Source organism: Convolutriloba macropyga, chromosome 8 (genome assembly GCF_964194025.1).
Source record: "Convolutriloba macropyga chromosome 8, txConMacr16.3, whole genome shotgun sequence".
Classification (NCBI taxonomy): domain Eukaryota; kingdom Metazoa; phylum Xenacoelomorpha; order Acoela; family Convolutidae; genus Convolutriloba; species Convolutriloba macropyga.
Window position 1 is genome coordinate 22,120,921 of NC_134475.1, and position 12,287 is coordinate 22,133,207.

At 33.8% G+C, this 12,287-nt stretch overlaps 2 protein-coding genes across 2 annotated transcripts in view; one reads left to right on the forward strand and one right to left on the reverse strand.

Annotated features, from left to right (window-relative positions):
* The window catches only part of LOC142344587 (soma ferritin-like), a 320,547-nt gene that overhangs the window by 152,970 nt on the left and 155,290 nt on the right, over positions 1-12,287 (reverse strand). The gene's annotated exons all lie outside the window — the stretch shown is intronic.
* The window catches only part of LOC142344586 (uncharacterized), a 90,867-nt gene continuing 80,062 nt past the window's right edge, over positions 1,483-12,287 (forward strand). Inside the window, exon 1 of the mRNA XM_075396376.1 lies at positions 1,483-2,373. The gene's annotated coding sequence lies outside the window, so the exon portion shown is untranslated. The remainder of the gene's footprint in view (positions 2,374-12,287) is intronic.

A 12,287-nucleotide genomic window follows, 5' to 3' on the forward strand; every position in this document is an offset into this window, starting at 1 on the left:
AAAGTTTATTTCGAGGAATTTTCTGTTCGTTGAGCCAAATTTCAGAAAGAATTTTTTTAAAGCATCCATTAAAAATTACGATCATTTTCTCAAATCTTAAAATTTCAAATTGTGAGTTTTTTGAGAAAAATAGAAGATCTTTTTCCATTTTGTAATACCTGAGTTCTCCCAAATTCCTCTTGAGTACAGTGTATAACTAAAACAATTATAACACGTGGTTAAAAATTTGAAACTCAACTGATCAAAACTGCCGATATTTATGATTTAAATTTTATCGGTTTTTTCGGTTTTAATTTCTTTCTGATGGGAAATTTTTTCCTTTGTATTTTGTGATGCTTCGTGTAGAATTTCGTTTCTCTTAAGTTATATATATATATATATATATATATATATATATATATATATATATTCATTCATTTTGACAAAAGAACAGGAATATAGTTATTGCTGGGTCAAAGTTGATATCAAACAAACAGTTGCCTCCAGGTTTTTGCCCAACCGAAAACTAGTGCTCTAACTATTATGCCAACTAGTCTAAAGCTCATGGACTTTAGCGTCCCTTTTAAGCCATTCTTCACAAGATATCCGAAGCCTGACATACTAAAGTTGGCTCTGATCAGAACCAGGACTCGACCGCGACCCTGTTCATATTTTGCTCTTGGATCGTAATGAACGCACCCCATCCATCAAGTGGGCTTGATTTCGCACTTTGTTTTGTGTAAAGGTTAAACTCTCTACTAAGAGAAATGAACTGTTAGTTACAGGAGCTCACCAGCAAGCGAACGGTGAATCTTACTTTAGCCCGAATATCCCCTCGCCTCGTCAGAATATAAATCGATTTCCTTCCCGCTCGAGTAACACCTCAGCAACCCTTTTTAGATCCGGACATGTTGAGGGGGCCGCCTACTGCGTCCATCGGAAACGATTTTATGGGCTCTCTAAACAAGGGTGGTGCTAACATATTGACAATTTCAATTATAATAATGCTTTTCATGTTCATTTAGACTTCAAATTCGATAATTGTTAAATTTGAAATCTTCGACGAACTTAAATTAAGATTGCAGAGATAGAAAGCAAGAAGGAAGATTAAAGTTTGTTTGGAAGAGCGTTGAGGTTGTGATCTTTCTCGTGCCCTTTACAAGTTTGTTTTCATTGGTACACGCACCATTACAAGTCATATTTAGGGGACGGTTTGCCAGAATAAAGATTTATTTAAACTTAAACTGTCCCCCTGAATATATAGTTCTTGCCTGTGACCAAATCCTGCTCTGCTTGGAAAAGCAGCTTTGGGAATGATCCTTGGGGCTATTTCGTCAGTAGGAAGTATAATATACACGTTGATTACGTAACATTTCTCATTGCTGACTAACTATAACTGAGTGTGTGTGTGTGTATGTATGTATTCATGCCTGTTCGCCTTCTGCTCTATCCCCCCAACCGTTAGTCTCCTGGATTAGCTTGAGTAATTTGAGAATTTCCCAAGTTGTGAAATTTGCTGGGAATAAGGCAGTAAGTAGAAAGAGTGATTGCTTCGTCGTATAGTATGTTAGTACTAGTTAGTACAAGGTAGTATTAACAATTGTTCAGCTTAAACTCCTCTGATAAGCAATTACTGCTCCTGTGTTTATTACAGCCCAAATATTTTGCACTCCGAGTTGTTGTACTGTTTTTGACTTTAATTATTCCGTGAAATAATAAAATACAATCGATCACTATCTTTTATTATTAGGTTCTCTATTCCTACCCCTCTGCCCAATCAATACACCTTTCTGTTCACGTTTCCCTCGTCTTACTATAACACGGTCTGGGTATTTTGAAAACAAAACATACATATTGAAATATAACACCACAAAAGAGACCTGACAAAAATGAAGAAAAATTGTCCAAATATGAAATGACCACAAAGAATTCGCCCAAATTCCCAAATTATGGATCAATTTGCCCAAAAACGAGAAGGCGAATTCGGTTGATTTATTGATTTAACCCAGTTTCTTCTGCTGTTCACTCAATTACCCTCTTTTTACCTCATTTTAACTCATTTTTTTGAAGTTTCTAAGCAATTTTCCAGTATTTTTCATTCCCGCTCTCTCCCAGCTCCTAATTTTCCCACAAGATAGTTTCGAATACCAATATGACCCTATAACTGCTCTAAATTCCATGTGCTATGTTAGGCTATTTTGGAGTCAGCAGACCAGAAGTAGAACTTAATTTCACATAACCACTTAACCTAATATGTACATGCCTTAGAAGTCATTTTAGCCCATTTCTCAATTTATTTCCTTAACTTGTTTATCTTATTTATAATTCAAAATAGTCCCGCCAGCCAGTTCATTTGACTTTCAGAGAGCGTCTTGTACGTCAACTCAAAGTATGGTAAGCATGCTATAAATTTACACCTTAAGATTAAAAGTAATAAGAATTGTCTGATAACAGTCTGCACTTTTTGAGGAATTCGATTAAAGTTATGGAGAAAGCGTTACGTCATTAGCATATAATGACATGATCATAAATTAATATTTTAAAGCTATTCTTAGACTTTCCGATCATTTTTTTTTTGAAAGAAGGCCTTTTAATAGACATATTGGATCTTTTAAATCTTTTTTTATCTAGAAGCCTCAGTGTAATCATTATAATATTCGTTAATTATTCATATTATAATAAACAAGGAGACTCGTTAATGTGCGTTCGTACATGATGTTCCTACCCGAGCTCATCAACATTTTTGACTTAATGGTCAACCAAATGAAGAGATAATAAAAATAGATGTTTGACCTTAAAAAACTCGTTACAAAACCTGACTACTAATTGAATTACATAATGCCCCTGCCTCAATACAACACTCATGAAAGTTGCCATCAAAACGACTACGAGAAATGGGACCTGTCTTCGGTTAGACTAAGCCATGCGAATGGACCGGACTAAAGATGCAGAAAAACTAAAAAATTTACAAACAATTTTCGAACACACAAATTATTGAAGACATTAAAATCGTTAGCTATTATCTGTATTATATATATATTTAAATTTAAGTTTTTATCTATACTAATTCAGCTAAAATTATACTGAAAAATGAATAATTTCATTTTGGGCACATTTGAAAATCATTGGGATCTGTTATTACCCGAAGGTGCTAAAAGAAGAGAAAAAGAAACAATTATACCACTCACAAAACTTTTATGAAAACGCATAATCAACAAACAACACATCAGTTCCAACTTAATATCAGTAGACAATGCGATGAGACCTCTCAATGGTGAGAACAAGTTACAAGTTGACGAAAAGAACAACAAAAACACTCAAAAACCACTTTTCAAAAAAAAAAAATGAGCGAGAAAAGTGTCGAGCGAAAAGCCGATTAAAAAAATTTTTTCTGTGAAAATTTTTCCATTTTCATTTAATTCTTGAACAACAATGGGATTCTTATTTAGCAACATGACTTCAAAAAATCAACAAATATTAACAATTAAATTAAAACCACAACCATTTTGAGAAAACCGTAGTATCAACGCGTTTAAATTCAATAGATTTCAACGGAAGCCAATAAATACGCTAAATTATGGGACAACAACTGTGTTTGTCATTCATAAGTCATCAATAAGACAGTACAACAGGTCACTGACTATGAAAACAACAACAAACACAGGCAAAATCCAAAAGTTCTGAAAAGTGATAGAGGAAAATGTCGGGGCCATTTAAACCATAAGCTTTTCTGAAAAAATTTATCTATGATCCATTGAACGTCTTCCATAGACCAATGGGAGCTATCGATATTAAGATAATGTGATAAGATTTTAAAAGGAACTAAGATTAAGTAAAAAGTATCCAAAAATTCAAAGAAAATAATTATGAAAACTCGTGCATTGAAATCATAAAACCAATAGTAGGAAGGTAAAACCGCTAACTAGATCAAATTTTTTTAAACTAGAACGGGAAAAGCACCTAAAATTACTGGGACTGACTTTTAGTTCACGAAAGAAAGTAAACGATTGGTAAAATTTTTTAAATGTTAAAAAAAATTTTTGTTCAAGTCTTGACACCCATTAATTTCAATAGCTCTAAACGTATGTTAATAAATACGCTCAGTTATGCTTCGATAGAAATACTATGTTGTTTGGCAAGCATAGCTAAGCAATAAGACATCACACTAAGTCCTATGACTATGAAAACAACAATAAATATCGGCAAAAACCAAAAAATCAGTAGAAAATGAAAGAAAGTGTTGAAGCCATTTAAACCAGAAGTTTCCTCTAAAAACTTTATCTATGATCTATTGAACGTATTTTAAAAGCCATTAGGAGTTATCATTACTAAGATAATGTGATAAGATTTCAAAAGGTATCATTAATACGAAAATGTCAAACAATTTTGAAAGTTTTTTTTGAAATGTTGTGGCATTGAAGTCAAATGACCAAGAGTTAGAAAATACAACTGCTAACCAGATGCACTTTGGTTGCAGTAGGAAGGAGGGGGTCCTGTAATTACTGAGAATGTCTTACAGTTCACGAAAATAGTTTCATCATTGGTTAATGTCAAAGAAGCTTCCGAGAATTTGTTTTCAAATTCTTAACAGTCATTAGCTGTCTATTTAAAGCACTAGATAGGTTCACTTAGTGCTCATTATGAAACTTATTGCAGTTTTAGTCAACGATTTTGTGCTACAGGATTTGTAAAAACTAAAAAAAAAGAAATTTTCCATTAAAATTACGAAACTCAATCGAGAGTCGAAGCCAAAAAAAAACATTAGCGATTCCTTGAAAACGAATTATTTGTTGATTGGGCTTTATTTGACTATAAATGTGGTTTGTCGTTAACGGAACCTCGATTTGAAGAATGACTAGCCTCTAGGTGACTTAAAAAACAAAAAAAAGTATGAAACGTTTTTAAAAAGGCGGTCTCATTTAGAATTCGAATTTTTTTGATGATAAACTTCCCTATGTGACCAGAACTATTCTTTTAATCGGTTTCGTCTGTTAGGAACACAAAATTGATTTATTTTGTGGCGGGAAATGAATTTGAATAACTATTTTTCCAAGAAAAAAAACTTAATTTCATCGAAAATGCTCCTAAAATTGAACAAAATCATGCCAAATATCACGCATTCACACAAAACCTTAAACCTCGATAACATCTCGAAAAACACACTAAATTAAAAAAAGTTTTAAATCGAATTCTACGCTGGACGAGTTTTTAAATGATACCACTAACATTTCTCTACGATGAATATATCGATCGGCCAAAATTGTCTGAACAAAAAAACCCATTTGAGTATATAGTTCCTCCCCCCACAAGTGGGGACGGAACAATAAAGCATGGTGAATTTTAGTTTAATTTTTCAATATTTTATTTTTAACCTATGTTAACTAATTTATGTTAAATAATTTTAAAAATATCAAATTACAAATCACCATGCGTCACTATAAATTAACTACAATGGTCACACTGAGGGTAGGCTGTATGCGTATAATCGGTCCTTGAAATTTGACAGCTTACAATAGGCGGACAATTTGAAGTTGGTAAGCAAGTTTAGGTTCGGCCAAGCTTGTGTCAAGTTTTGCGTTTAGAAAGCAGGGAACTAGCTTAGATTGCAATTACAGTGTTCTCAACCCTCCTGTCGGAAATTTATCTCTGAAATATAGTTTGCAGTTTTAGACTTTTGAAGTGAGACTCAGGATGATAAATAAAAAGTTAAATCCTAATTTCTTTGCCTTCCTCTGCTTACCACTCTCATAGCGGTGGGTATCTGTAGATATGAGAGAGGGAACATAGAGATCTTTACAGTACTTGATTGTAGAATCTCAGTTTTTTCTATATACGATGCCAGATTTTAAGACAGCCAGCTTTTTAAAACTTGCTAAGTGCGCGTTGCAAGCAAGACTACGTGACTGTGCTAAAACTAAAGACTGTACATAACTAAAATCACTAGTTGATCTTCAATGAACGTGAGGATTTTGCCATTCACTTAACCAGAGTCACGTCACAAAACTTTTAATTACGCTACTATTGAGGAGATTAGATAAATGCATGTAGAAATGCTTTCTGACCCGCTTTTTAACAAGACTGCCCGCCCGAGACTGTGCATAACACAGAATGATCCTTCCAACATGCGACAAGTTTGTCAAAAACTTTTTTTTATTCTGAGTCAAATGGTCCTGACTGTCACTTTTTCGAAGCTCGAAATGAGGCAATTTTTCCGTAACAACTTTGAATACATTTTTTTTTTCAAAAAACCAAAAAAGAATCCAAAACCTCAGAGTTGATATAATTTTAACAGTTGCAATTTAATTTGTTCTGAATAAAAAACAGTCGAGAGCTATCAAAATTTATAATTTTGAACGAAGTCACCATCACAAGATGTTAATTTCAGTGATTTCGAGTTTGTGTCCTATATTCGCACAATTTGCGTTTTGTACAAATTATAGTAAATCAAAAACTATTTTTTCGTTTTAAACTGCAGAAAAGTTAGCTCTATTTAAATATGTTTATAACCCTGTTTCAATCAATTTTGGAGCAATGGGAAATTGGATGTATGTGCAAAAGTCAACCGAGCATCAGATGAGAAGAACGGAGCAGATTTGAAAAAAATGACACTTAAGCATTATCTTTGTTTTTTTGAATTTGCTGCAAAGGGGCCATCTGTGGTGGTTTCAAGCACCTCTCAAATGCGATCCCTAATTACTCCGAGATGATACTGGAAGGTACTTTGCTACAAAAAAAACATATTTTTTTAATTCACAAAAAAAACACAAAAAATTGGCTCTGCTACTATTTGAGCTAATAAAATTGAAATGACTGCAAAAAAATTGCAAGTCAAATTGAGGACCAATTGGAAAACTAATTAAACAGAGTGCCACTTGGCAGCTAACAAGTCAAGTTGCTTTTTTCATCTGTTATGATTTCGAGTGAACCTTAAAGAACGACTTCAATAAAATAGATAACACAGCAAACAAAGCAACACATATTTTAAAGTGATAAATTATAGCTTGAATTTATTGATATCTACAGAAAATTAGGATTTCTTACTTTTCCAGAAAATTTTCGTGATTTCAGATATTCTTTTCTTAATTGAGGGTATAAACGACTGGTGATTTGATTGCATCAATTTTCCAGTTAACAGACAAAACAGTTCCACTGTATCCCAAATCAAAGAGCAAATTATAATTTCATCTGAGGCCTCAGGATTAACCAACAGGAAAGATATTGAAAAAAGCGCTTTTCTTTGGCAAAAAAAGACTGTTTTTCTGTATTCAAGTATCACGTATTTGTCCAGTTCTGCAAACTGTAATAAATTTATCAGTTAAATTTTTATATCTCATAGGCAAACTTTAAAGGTTGGCATTAACGAGAAAAAGTGGCAAAACAACAAAAAATCAAAAAGCAATCACTGATACTTTTGAAAGAATATTGATGCCGTAGAAATTAATAATTGTAATATTATGATATAACGTATATTCTTTTTAGCACTCTTTGAAATTGATGAAAATTGTCATTAATGAGACTAAGTGATATGGCAAGAATACCAAAACTGACAATAAGTGCGAAAATCAAACATTATTAAATAAAATATGACAACACATTGACTTTAACTCATGAAAACCGGACAGATAATAAGTACGTGAATTAGAGCCTGATCTGTGCAACAAAAATTTTTTTATAGAATAAATCATTACGAAAGAAAAAATGCAATAAATGGTAAAAAAAATCAGCTTCTGAAAACTAAAACTGTCGAAATCATGCAAACAAAATGCTATGAATCAGTTTTTCTTTGCCTTCACTAACGCCTCACTGGCAACAGATGAGACCTATCATTATTTAAATTAATCAATAAAACAATAAAAAAAATGCAAACAAAAATTTGAAAGTCTTTAATAGTAGAAAAATATGTAGTTTTAGAACTGTATGGTAGCGAATGGTAGCGAATAGTGTCAAAGTCATAACAAGTTTTAGCTGCCCAAAGAGGGATTCAGGCGTTTGTGAAGAGACAAAATTAAAACACATATATTAAACTTCACCAAGTTTCGGACAACGAAAACGGACACACACAGTTCTCACTCAACATTAAAAACAATTTGAAAAGAGTGTCTTTTGAAATCTCCTCGCTTTTTTGTGCTAGTCTAGGGGGGTTTAAAACACCACGCTATTTTAAGATATCGCTGACCTAAACAAACGGTGAAAAATTTACTGAAAAACTTATTTCTTTGAATCATTGTGTTCTCATATTTGCACAAAAATCAGTTTTTTCTATTTTTAATTGTTTTTTATTTTTTTTAATTTTATTCCTTTATTTAATTTTTTTTAGTATTTATTTTTTATTATTTTTACCAGTTATTTTCTCTTCACAAGCGCCTGAATCCTTCTTTGGGTAGCTAAAACTTGTTATGACTTTGACACCATTCGCTACCATTCGCTACCATACAGTTCTATGACTACATCTCATTTTTATACTAAAAAGACTTTCCAATTTTTGTTTGGATTTAGTTTGTTTTTTACGGTCGTAGTAAAATGGATGGTATTATATTTAACAGATACGTTTAATGGAATATTTCAAGGGTTCACTCTAACTTGAAAATAGCGAAAAAACCGACTAGCAGATAGACTGGAACAATATTAGATTATGAAGGAAAAAAAGTAATTTAGGATTAAACAGTAACAGCCACACATTTCGGACAATGTCCTAATTGGGGGAAGTTAAATTGGGTTGACATTGTGCAAATGAAATTGATAACTTTAGCAAGGTGGTCTTTTGATAATGTCGGTTGACCACTGACAAAAATTTCGGGGAGATATCTGCTTTCAAATCGATTGAGCACTACTTTTTTCCTGTCTAGACAACAGACTAAGAATGCCAGATAATATTTAGAAACGTATTAGTGATGAAATCTTTCATTTAAAAATATATTTACCTCAGTGAAGCTTGAGATGGTTTTGTGAACTCAGATATTTTTCACGTTATATCAATTGACCAGCCAACAATGTCGGTTTGAGTTTTTCCGGAAACCCTTGCACTTTTTTAAAAAGATTGTTAGAGAGATTTTTTGTACCAAAGCAAAGTAAGTTCTTCCTCAATTAAACTTTACAAAATCATGGCAACAAATCATAGCACCACAAGGCAATACATGCTGAATAAAAAAATTAAAAGGTAGATAGAGGCAAATTTAGAAAAAATTTAAAATACCACGTTAAAACCTTGGACAAATATATTCAGTTGCGCGACATAGCAATTGAATCATAAAAAATAGAAAGCGCACTTGTGAAAAAATAGAAAGAAGTTGACTTGTGAAACTCTTAGAAAGCCACTCTGCCAAATTATGCCAATCAAACTAGAGAAAGGTATTCGAATAAAACGTTTATTTTCTGTATTTTGGCATAGTCGCGGTTATAGTGTAGTATATAAAAAAGTATATACAAAATTGAAGTATGATGATAAAATGAAAAAGAAAACGAAACTTACCATTTTATAACGACAATTGCAGATTTTTGATACGCGAGTCTTCTCCCAATGTAATCTGTAAAAATTTTAAATGCACGGACTATAAGGATGATCATTTCTTTTTGACTTTTCATTCTTCGATAATCTCCGGAAACGTATTAACAGTATTCTGAAAGCTGTTTGAGCTCAAACCACTTTAATTTGTAACGTGCCATAACTCCTACCGCCTCATTGGGGTTGTTGCGCTACCGTTTCCTAAATTTCCTTCCAATTGTTTGTGAGCTCAGTCTCCAGACCAATGATACGCTAATACAATGGTAGTTCGGAGTGTGGTATCTGTTGGCAGTTTTGGTTGGTTAAATTGACGAGAGTTCTTAGATCAAAGGTAAAAGACATCTTAAAATTTTATCTTTTAAAAAACAATTTTACAGGAGATAAAATTTTAATGTCACGTCAAAAGTAGAAAGAAAGTCACAAGTGGAGAGATCCAGCAACTTGATACGGTCGGCTTTTAGGGGAATAGCAAAACATGAATTATGCATTGGTCCGACTCTGCAGAAACAAATCCTCACAAGCACAATTGTGTGTGCTACGTGTGCGACAAGCAGCACACGCAGAAGATCTCAATGGTAAACGCAGAAAACAACAAGAGGCAGAGAAACAAGCTAGAGCACCGCCTGTGCGATAGATTGAGTCAGGCAAAATCCAGATATGGTGGTACCTGGCTATGGCACTTGACGCAAGCTGCCTGATCTTGATAAGGCATCCTTGTTGCAGCAGAAGTTAACTCGGTGAGGATAAAAAAGAATTAGAACTTGCGTAACAACGCTTTAGAAACGACGAGACAACAACAGCAATTTGGTTGTGGAAACTAAAGTGGCGAAATAACAACTGCGTGAAGATTAAGCGATCCACCAGTACATCATCAGGGAACAGGATTTTGTTACTCGATAGCATCAGCTACTGCAAAACCCTCCGGGAAACTGTTCAATGCTATGCTTTTCAACGGGCTTCCACGACACTGCGGGCATTGTGGTCTAGGAGCCACGAAACTTTCAACTCTGCTCGAAACTTTGTGAAACTGAGATCACTTTCTTCAAACTTTGTGAGGAACCGCGACAAGATGAAGTTGAGGGCGGTCAGCGCGTGGTCAAAAAAACTGCCTCTCATCAAATTGGTGAGCATTTTTTTGTTCAAATTACTTTCTAGGAAGAATGTGACTCAGTCTAACAGTTGAAAGGACCTCAGATTGTGTTTTGTATGTAACAAGTCTGTGAACTTAACTGATAATTGTACCAAAAAAGACGATGCTGAGAGTAGATTAAGCTAAGCAAAGAGCCAATTAGTGTTTTTATGTAATGAAAGACAGAGGGGTACTAAAGTTCTAAAATCTAGGTTAAGCTGTGAAAGTGTGATTAAAAGTTCCAAAAATGACTTAGTGATGGACCCAGGCAGTACTGACAATAGGACGATAGCAGAAAGCTGTTCAAAAATTGTTCGAAACAACCTTACAGTAGATGATAGCAACAAAACCAAGGTAGACGGAATAGCAGATTCCGATATTCAAACAAGAGACGCTAGAGATGGTCAACACAAACCCATGTTTGAAAAATTTCCACGTACACCTAAGTACAAAACAAACTTCATTCCATTACGCAGTTTGGTTCAAAATTGACCTGAAGTGTTTTACACAAAATTTCAATCGGCAATGAAATTAGGAAGCAAAGAAAGCTTCAGATTATCTTGAAAAGGACAACTTTTTCTATTTATCCTATAGAAGAGAAACCCAACTCTTTTCAAAAATGAGTGGGTGCTCATTTTAATATGGGAGCCATCTAACCTTTGACAATACAGTTTTGGATATTTAAGCTACAGAGACGTAGCACATACTAAGGATGAAACGTCTGAATAATCTGAATTTTGTTAAGCTTGCTCATTAGTCAAAATCAAAAGTACTTCTACCCATAATAACTGAAAACAAACCCAAACAAATTTTCCAAAATATTTTCCGACTTTCTTCGAGAAGTGAGTCCATCCACTAAATACCGGTAGAAATAGATAAGATAACACTTTTTATTGATTAGTTCGGCAGATAATAGCTATGAAATTTCATTTGCAAAGTCAAAACTCAAGCTTGGCAACCTTTCAAAAAAAGTTGTCGCCCACTATGTTGACCAAAATTTTTGCGAACTGATAACAGGGCAGGTAATAGAATTAGATCTTAAGAAAGTTTCTCATAAGCTGAAAATAGTTTGAAGGTCTACTCTTCTTGAGATACCTGTTCAAATGGGTGTTGCAGAACGCTTCAATAGAACAGTAGAACACAAGCTGAAAAGTCGATAGATTCGATATTGACAAAAAGTTATTGGGACACAGCAGAGGATAAAAAGAGCTCCGCTCGAAACCTAGATGTATGGCAAGAAAGCAAAATCAGCTTTCAAAAGAGTTTTTTTTTCAAAAATAACTGTGCAACCACAATCTTAAGGTGTCTGTTCGTGTAAAAAAAATTCCGGTAAAAAAACTATTCCGGTAAAAAAATTTAATTTATTGCAAAAGCATCAAAGGGCTTCTTCACTGCCTATTTTTGATAACACCGCAGACTATTTGCTACAGAATATAAGGACAAAATAGATTTTGTTACCAGAAGCATCAGGTTGAAAGGGCACAGCCTACCAGGACTTCAGCATTAAAGGGAAGTAATGGAAGACAGCTTCTTGCTCGCTTAGTCAGACGAATTAAAAAGGCAGCCTAAGTGAGTTAAGTTCAGAGGTAGAACTAAATGGAAGAGAATGAACCGAGGATAAATCGAAAAATCTAGATACTGAAGTTGACTAAGAAGTTGAAAGAAAACCAGGTCTAC